The sequence below is a fragment of the Oncorhynchus keta genome, unplaced genomic scaffold (assembly GCF_023373465.1).
Source record: "Oncorhynchus keta strain PuntledgeMale-10-30-2019 unplaced genomic scaffold, Oket_V2 Un_contig_9417_pilon_pilon, whole genome shotgun sequence".
Classification (NCBI taxonomy): domain Eukaryota; kingdom Metazoa; phylum Chordata; class Actinopteri; order Salmoniformes; family Salmonidae; genus Oncorhynchus; species Oncorhynchus keta.
In genome coordinates this window covers 110,271-120,000 of record NW_026290530.1, presented here as the reverse complement: position 1 = coordinate 120,000, position 9,730 = coordinate 110,271, and the positions used below count along the sequence as shown (strand labels likewise).

General features: G+C 42.4%; 1 long non-coding RNA gene across 2 annotated transcripts; it reads left to right on the top strand.

The window, feature by feature from the left end:
• The first annotated feature begins 3,854 nt into the window (after nucleotides 1-3,854).
• On the top strand, nucleotides 3,855-4,793 carry LOC127927109 (uncharacterized). 2 transcript variants are annotated; one of them, XR_008126161.1, is made up of 3 exons: nucleotides 3,855-3,992; nucleotides 4,364-4,439; nucleotides 4,670-4,793. It is a non-coding gene; the product is annotated as an uncharacterized LOC127927109 (long non-coding RNA). The 2 variants fall into 2 exon arrangements; XR_008126160.1 differs by having other exon boundaries at nucleotides 4,590-4,793.
• The last annotated feature ends 4,937 nt before the right edge of the window (nucleotides 4,794-9,730 follow it).

Sequence of the window (9,730 nt, the reverse complement as noted above, 5' to 3'; positions counted from 1 at the left end):
AGGATATATTGTACTTTTCATAATAAAACAGACTTGAAACAAGAAAAGCTTGTTAATTGTGAAAACAGTTTGTTTATTGATTTTACGTTTCCTCTGTCAGGTTGATGTTAACCTGCGACTGGTTGAAACATGAAACAAAAATGAAATGAAATACAAAACAATTAAATATGTGGAATAGAATTAAACAAATTGTACAATTAGAGTTACTATAGCAACATAGTGTTGTGATGCAGGTTCACTATAGCAACGTAGTGTTGTGATGCAGGGTCACTATAGCAACAGAGTGTTGTGATGCAGGGTCACTATAGCAACAGAGTGTTGTGATGCAGGGTCACTATAGCAACAGAGTTATATTTGCTCTCTGCTCTCTCTTCTCTCTGCTCTCTGCTCGCTCTCTCTCTGCTCCCTCTCTCTCTGCTCCCTCTCTCTCTGCTCTCTCTCTGCTCTCTCTCTCTGCCCTCTCTGCTCTCTCTTCTCTCTGTTCTCTGCTCTCTCACTTCCTCTGATCTCTCTGCTCTCTCTCTCTGCTTTCTCTCTCTCCCTCTGCTCTCCCTGATCTGTCTCTCTGCTCTCAGCTCTCTCTCTCTCTCTCCCTCTGCTCTGCTCTCTCTCTCTGCTCTCTGCTCTCTCTTCTCTCTCTGCTCTCTCTTCTCTCTGCTCTCTCTCTCTCTCTCTCTGCTCTGCTGCTCTCTATTTTATCTGCTCTTCTGCTCTCTGCTCTTCCTCTCTGCTTCTCTGCCTGCCCTCTCTCTGCCCTCTAAGCTCTCTCTCTCTTCTCACTCTCTCTGCTCTCTGCTCTCTCTCTGCTCTCTCAGCCTGCTCTCTGCTCACACTCTCTCTGCTCTCTCTCTGCTCTCTCTCCCTTTTGCTCTCTTATCTCTGTCCCTCTGCCCTTCAATCTCTCTGCTCTCTCTCTCTCTGTTCTCTGCTCTCTGCTCTCTCTGCTCTCTTCTCTCTGTTCTCTGCTCCGTGCTCTCTTCTGCTCTCTCTTTCTGCTCTCATTATCTGCTGTCTCTCTCTGCTCCCTCTCTCTCTGCTCTCTCTTCTCTATGTTCTCTGCTCTCTCTGTTCTCTGCTCTCTCTTGCTCTCTGCTCTGTTTTCTTCTCTCCCTGCCCTTTGTTCTCTCTGCTCTCTGCTCTGCTGAGAGAGAGAGACCCGAGAGAGAGAGAGAGCTCTCTTTGATCTATCTCTCTCTCTAATGCTCTCTGCCCTGAGTGAGTCAGCCTTCTCTCTAATATCTGATATACAGTGAGTGAGTGAGAGAGTCAGCCTGATTTCTGCCTGATATACAGTGAGTCTCTCAACTCTCTGTCTCTCTATGCTGATATCTCTTTTCCCCACTCTCTTCACTCTCTCACACACAGAGAGATGCTCTCTTGCTTTTCTCTGCTCTCGTTATCTGCTGTCTATCAGTGAGTCCCTCTCTATGCTCTCTGCTCTCCTATCTGTTCTCTGCAGTCTCTGTTCTCTGAGAGAGAGAGTCTGCTCTAATATCTTCTCTGCTGAGTCTCACTTCCTCTGCTTTCTCTGATATACTCTTCTCTCTGTTCTCTGTTCTCTCTGTCTCTCTCTGCTCTATACTCTGTTCTCTGCTCTCTCTGCTCTACTGTGTGAGAGTGAGAGAGAGAGAGAGAGTCTGTTTTCTGCCCTCTATGCCCTTTGTTCTCTCTGCTCTGCTGCTCAGTCTAATATACTGATATACTCAGTCTGAGAGAGAGTCTTTTCTGATATACAGTGAGTGCTCTGCTCTCTTATCTCTCTCAGTGAGAGAGAGAGAGCTCAGTCTTCTATCTGATATACAGTGAGAGAGAGAGAGAGAGAGTCAGTCTAATATACTGATATACAGTGAGTGAGTGAGAGAGAGAGAGTCAGTCTAATATACTGATATACAGAGAGAGAGAGAGAGTCAGTCTAATATACTGATATACAGTGAGTGAGAGAGAGAGATCAGTCTAATATACTGATATACAGTGAGTGAGAGAGAGAGTCAGTCTAATATACTGATATACAGTGAGAGAGAGAGAGAGAGTCAGTCTAATATACTGATATACAGTGAGTGAGTGAGAGAGACAGTCAGTCTAATATACTGATATACAGTGAGACATTCTCCCACAGTCAGTCTGATATACAGTGAGTATACAGAGAGAGAGAGTCAGTCTAATATACTGATATACAGTGAACACTGGTGAGTTTGGAGTCAATCACCATATGATGATATAAAGTGAGAGAGAGATGAAAACAATATCACTGATATACAGTGAGTGAGTGAGAGAGTCAGTCTAATATACTGATATACAGTGAGTGAGTGAGAGAGTCAGTCTAATATACTGATATACAGTGAGTGAGAGAGAGAGTCAGTCTAATATACTGATATACAGTGAGTGAGAGAGAGAGTCAGTCTAATATACTGATATACAGTGAGTGAGAGAGAGAGAGTCTAATATACTGATATACAGAGAGAGAGAGAGAGAGTCTAATATACTGATATACAGTGAGAGAGAGAGAGAGAGACTAATATACTGATATACAGTGAGAGAGAGAGTCTAATATACTGATATACAGTAACATTCAGAAAGAGTCAGTCTAATATACTGATATACAGTGAGTTTGAGAGAGAGAGAGACAGTTAATATACTGATATACAGTGAGATTAAATGTGTTTTCAGTCTAATATACTGATATACAGTGAGAGACAAAGAAAAACAGTTTATTTTATGATGTGAGAGAGAAAAAAAGAGTCAGATATACTGATATACAGTGAGTATTCAGACCTAATATACTGATAACTGAGAGAGAGTTGAAGAGTCAGTCTAATATACTGATATACAGTGAGTAGAGGCTACAAGAGAGATTTGAGAGTCTAATTACTTATACAGTGAGAGAGAGATCCTCTCAATATCTGATATACAGGTGAGGGAGAGTCTAATATACTGATATACAGTGAGCTATTTTCAGGTCTCTAATATACTGATATACGGGTTCCAGTCTGGGCTCTGGCTGATATACAGTGAGAAAGAGAGAGAGACTTGTCAGTCTAATATACTGATATACAGTGAGAGGGAGAGTCCTTTGATATACAGAAGGTCAGAGAGAGTCAGTCTAATATACTGATATACAGTGAGGAGAGGTTTTCATATACAAGGAGAGCTCTGTTCTAATATACTGATATACAGTCTCCCAGTCCCTAAGCTGATAAACATCCTGAGAGATGATGCTGCAGTCACCATACTGATATCGTAGGGATGGTGCCAGGTTATACAGTGTGAGAGCATTCAGTTTGCTTAGCAAACCAGTCTAATATACTGATATACAGTTCAAAAGACCAGAGAATCTTGTTTCTCATGAGAGAGAGGTGCCTCTAATATACTGATATACATGTGAGGAGAGAGGCTCCAGTCTAATATACCATAAAGGCCTGATTGTGGAGTGCTGAGAGAGGTTGTCCTATCTGGAAGGTTCTCCACTCCCATATACGGGTACAGTGAGTGAGAGAGAAGGCTCTTCTCCACTAATATACTGATATACAGTGAGAGGAAGAGTCTTGAGGTCTAATATACTGATATACAGAATGATGGAGGCCACTAATGTTCTGATATGGACCTTCAATGCTGCATAATTATTTTGGTACCCTTTCCCAGATCTGTGCCTCACTACAATCCTGTCTGGGAGCTCAAATACACACACAGTGTCCTGTAGGCCAACATACTTCCATATACACCCCCCATCTACTACTGACACTATATATATAGACCACCTGATAGAACCCAGGTTTCATCTCTCTATCACTACTAGCCACTACTACTGCCACTATATATATATATAGACCACCTGATAGAACCCAGGTCTCATCTCTCTATCACTACCAGCCACTACTACTGCCACTATATACAGTATATAGACCACCTGATAGAACCCAGGTTTCATCTCTCTATCACTACTAGCCACTACTACTGCCACTATATATATATATAGACCACCTGATAGAACCCAGGTTTCATCTCTCTATCATTACTAGCCACTACTACTGCTACTATATATATATATAGACCACCTGATAGAACCCAGGTTTCATCTCTCTATCATTACTAGCCACTACTACTGCTACTATATATATATATAGACCACATGATAGAACCCAGGTTTCATCTCTCTATCATTACTAGCCACTACTACTGCTACTATATATATATATAGACCACCTGATAGAACCCAGGTTTCATCTCTCTATCATTACTAGCCACTACTACTGCTACTATTATATATATATAGACCACCTGATAGAACCCAGGTTTCATCTCTCTATCATTACTAGCCACTACTACTGCTACTATATATATATATAGACCACCTGATAGAACCCAGGTCTCATCTCTCTATCACTACTAGCCACTACTACTGCCACTATATATATATATATAGACCACCTGATAGAACCCAGGTTTCATCTCTCTATCACTACCAGCCACTACTACTGCCACTATATATATATATATAGACCACCTGATAGAACCCAGGTCTCATCTCTCCATCACTACTAGCCACTACTACTGCCACTATATATATATATAGACCACCTGATAGAACCCAGGTCTCATCTCTCTATCACTACTAGCCACTACTACTGCCACTATATATATATATATATATAGACCACCTGATAGAACCCAGGTCTCATCTCTCTATCACTACTAGCCACTACTACTGCCACTATATATATATATATATATAGACCACCTGATAGAACCCAGGTCTCATCTCTCTATCACTACTAGCCACTACTACTGCCACTATATATATATATATATATATATATATATACCTGATAGAACCCAGGTCTCATCTCTCTATCACTACTAGCCACTACTACTGCCACTATATATATATATATATATATATATATATATATAGACCACCTGATAGAACCCAGGTCTCATCTCTCTATCACTACTAGCCACTACTACTGCCACTATATATACATAGACCACCTGATAGAACCCAGGTTTCATCTCTCTATCACTACCAGCCACTACTACTGCCACATATAGACCACCTGATAGAACCCAGGTTTCATCTCTCTATCACTACTAGCCACTACTACACTATATATATATATAGACCACCTGATAGAACCCAGGTCTCATCTCTCTATCACTACTAGCTATATATATATAGCCACTACTACTGCCACTATATATATATATATATATATACCACCTGATAGAACCCAGGTCTCATCTCTCTATCACTACTAGCCACTACTACTGCCACTATATATATATATATATATATATATATATATATATATATATATATATATATATATATATATATATATATATAGACCACCTGATAGAACCCAGGTCTCATCTCTCCATCACTACTAGCCACTACTACTGCCACTATATATATATAGACCACCTATATATATCTCTCTATCACTACCAGACCACCTATATATACATAGATAGAACCCAGGTCTCATCTCTCTATCACTACTAGCCACTACTACTGCCACTATATATATATATAGACCACCTGATAGAACCCAGGTTTCATCTCTCTATCACTACTAGCCACTACTACTGCCACTATATATATATATAGACCACCTGATAGAACCCAGGTCTCATCTCTCTATCACTACCAGCCACTACTACTGCCACTATATATATATATATATATATAGACCACCTGATAGAACCCAGGTTTCATCTCTCCATCACTACCAGCCTAGATAAAGGCAGAACAAAGCTTGCTGAAGAAAGAGGGGGGAACAAAGTTAGGTCGTCATCAGACATTCAATAGTCAGAGTAGGTTTGAGCTCTGATCAGTTATCAGGCCGAGGCTACATGCTCTGTCCTGCTGCAACGTTATTAGAACTGATCTGAGACCGTTTTCCCGACAGCATCTTAAAGCTCAGTTCATCGTTAAGAACCTTCCTACCTACTGGTAGGGCCTATAATGGGCTTCTCAGTGGCGCAACGGTCTAAGGCACTGCATCACAGTGATAGAGGTGTCACTACAGACCCTGGTTTGATTCCAGGCTGTATCACAGTGGTCTAAGGCACTGCATCACAGTGATAGAGGTGTCGCTACAGACCCTGGTTTGATTCCAGGCTGTATCACAGTGGTCTAAGGCACTGCATCACAGTGATAGAGGTGTCACTACAGACCCTGGTTTGATTCCAGGCTGTATCACAGTGGTCTAAGGCACTGCATCACAGTGATAGAGGTGTCACTACAGACCCTGGTTTGATTCCAGGCTGTATCACAGTGGTCTGAGACAGTGCATCACAGTGATAGAGGTGTCACTACAGACCCTGGTTTGATTCCAGGCTGTATCACATCTGGCTGTGATTGGGAGTCTCATAGGGCAGCGCACAATTTGGCCCAGTGTCATCCAGGTTTGGCCCAGCGGCATCCAGGTTTGGCCCAGCGTCGTCCAGGTTTGGCCCAGCGTCGTCCAGGTTTGGCCCAGTGTCGTCCAGGTTTGGCCCAGTGTCGTCCAGGTTTGGCCCAGTGTCGTCCAGGTTTGGCCCAGCGTCGTCCAGGTTTGGCCCAGCGTCGTCCAGGTTTGGCCCAGCGTCGTCCAGGTTTGGCCCAGCGTCGTCGGAGGTTTGGCCCAGCGTCGAAGGTTTGTTCTTATCTGACCAGTTAAATGAAGGTCACATAAACCAGGTTTAATAAATAATATAAGGTTTGGCCCTGATCTGGGACCAGGTTTGAAGGTCACGTAAACACATTTAATGAATAATTTGTTCTGTGTCTGATCTGGGACCAGTTAAATGAAGATCACATAAACACATTTAATAAATAATATAATGTTCTGTGAACTGATCTGGGACCAGTTAAATGAAGGTCACATAAACACATTTAATGAATAATATAATGTTCTGTGAACTGATCTGGGACCAGTTAAATGAAGGTCACATAAACACATTTAATGAATAATATAATGTTCTGTGAACTGATCTGGGACCAGTTTCCCAACCGCATATTAAGGCAAAGTTAACCTTCATAGGAGCATCGTTAAATCTCTTTCCCAAAACCATCGTTATTCAGGTTGCACCTGAAAACAGTTGTAATGTACCTCCTGCCTCAGCCCAGGCATAGAGCAGGGAAAACCATGGTTATTCAGGTTGCACCTGAAAACAGTTGTAATGTACCTCCTGCCTCAGCCCAGGCATAGAGCAGGGAAAACCATGGTTATTCAGGTTGCACCTGAAAACAGTTGTAATGTACCTCCTGCCTCAGCCCAGGCATAGAGCAGGGAAAACCATGGTTATTCAGGTTGCACCTGAAAACAGTTGTAATGTACCTCCTGCCTCAGCCCAGGCATAGAGCAGGGAAAACCATGGTTATTCAGGTTGCACCTGAAAACAGTTGTAATGTACCTCCTGCCTCAGCCCAGGCATAGAGCAGGGAAAACCATGGTTATTCAGGTTGCACCTGAAAACAGTTGTAATGTACCTCCTGCCTCAGCCCAGGCATAGAGCAGGGAAAACCATGGTTATTCAGGTTGCACCTGAAAACAGTTGTAATGTACCTCCTGCCTCAGCCCAGGCATAGAGCAGGGAAAACCATGGTTATTCAGGTTGCATCTGAAAACAGTTGTAATGTACCTCCTGCCTCAGCCCAGGCATAGAGCAGGGAAAACCATGGTTATTCAGGTTGCACCTGAAAACAGTTGTAATGTACCTCCTGCCTCAGCCCAGGCATAGAGCAGGGAAATGCATATTCAGGTTGCACCTGAAAACAGTTGTACTGTATCTGCCTCAGCTCCATAGAGCAGGAAAACCACGTTATACTCAGGATCCCTGAACAAAGAATCACATCCTTTATCAGTTGAGTACTGGATTGGGTGCATTTCATGTTCAATCAATTGACTTCTATTTTGCTAAGGCTACTATCTGTAATTTGTCTCAGTATATTTGATGATGTGTAGCCTGGCAAAATGATTTGTTTTATTTAATCAAGGTTAAAAGATTAACGTTTGAGCTTTAATCAGAATAATCACAAAAAGGGAATGGACAAAACAGTTAAATGGACCTCCTGTCTGATTGCCCAGGCATAGAGCAGGGAAAACTGTTTATTCAGGTTGTAATGAAAAAAGCAGCCATCTTGGTTTTAAAACCATGACATTAAAGTTTTACCTGAAAAGGTACTCCTACCTCCCTGTCTCAGCCCAGGTGACTGTTGTTATTCAGCACTCAAACAAAGTTGTATCCACACCACTGCCTCAGCCCAGGCATAGAGCAGAGCTGAGAGTCTAGGGGGAACCATAAACCTGCCTCTCAAACCCTCCTGACCTGTGCCCAGGCTCCTAGAGCAGGGAAAAAACCTGCCTATTCAGGTTGGACCTGAAAACTGTTGTAATGTAACTCCTGCCTCAGAGTCTAGGGGGAATAAACCTGCCTCTCAAACCCTCCCTGAAAACTGTGTAATGTAACTCCTGCCTCAGAGTCTAGGCATAAAACCATGCCTTCAAACCCTCCTGACCTGTTGTAATGTAACTCCTGAGAGTCTAGGGGGACCATAAACCTGCCTCTCAAACCAGGTTGACATGTGAAAACAGTTGTAATGCACCTCTGCCTGAGAGCCTAAAACCTGGTTATTCAGGTTGCACCTGAAAACTTGTAATGCACCTCCTGCCTCAGCCCAGGCACCCCATGGTTATTCCCTGCATCTGAAAACAGTTGTAATGCAACTCCTGAGAGTCTAGGCATAGAGCAGGGAAAACCATGCCTCTTCAAACCCTGAAAACAGTTGTAATGTACTCCTGTCTCAGCCCAGGCATAGAGCAGGAAAACCTGGTTATTCAGGTTGCACTCTGAAAACAGTTGTAATGTACCTCCTGCCTCAGCCCAGGCATAGAGCAGGGAAAACCATGGTTATTCAGGTTGCACCTGAAAACAGTTGTAATGCACCTCCTGCCTCAGCCCAGGCATAGAGCAGGGAAAACCATGGTTATTCAGGTTGCACCTGAAAACATCTCTGTCTGTACCTCCTGTCAGTCTCCATCTAGCAGTTACAGAGGGAAAATCTCTGTCTTATTCAGGTTCCATCTAGCAGTTGTAATGCAGAGAGCCCAGGCATAACATCCATCTGTCAGGTGTAAAACAGTTGTAAGTCCTCCATCTAGCAGTTATAGAGCAGGGAAAACCATCTTCAGTCTGTACTTCAGTCTCCATCTAGCAGTTAGGCAGAGAGCAGGGAAAACCATCTGTATTCAGGTTGCACATACTTCAGTCCTCCTGCCATCAGCCCAGGCATAGAGCAGGGAAAACCATGGTTATTGTCTCCTGAGAGTGAGGAAGATATATACTTCTGTCCTAGCAGTCTACTGATTTCACTGAGAGTGAGGCAGATATATATATTATTACTGTGTAAAATAGCAGTTCTACTGTTTCCATCTAGCAGTTACATTATTACTGTGTAAAACCTAGCATTACTACTGATTTCTCTGAGAGTGAGACAGATATATATTATTACTGTGTAAAACCTAACATTCTACTAAATTTCTGTGAGAGTGAGGCAGATATATATTATTACTGTATAAAACCATTCAGTACTACCATTTCACACCATTCCAGATATATATTATTACTGTGTAAAACGTACCATTACTACCATTCCATCACCATTCCACTACCATTCTGTTCAAAACCTAGCATTCTACTGATTCACTGATGAGGCAGATTATATTATTACCATGTACTACCATTCCAG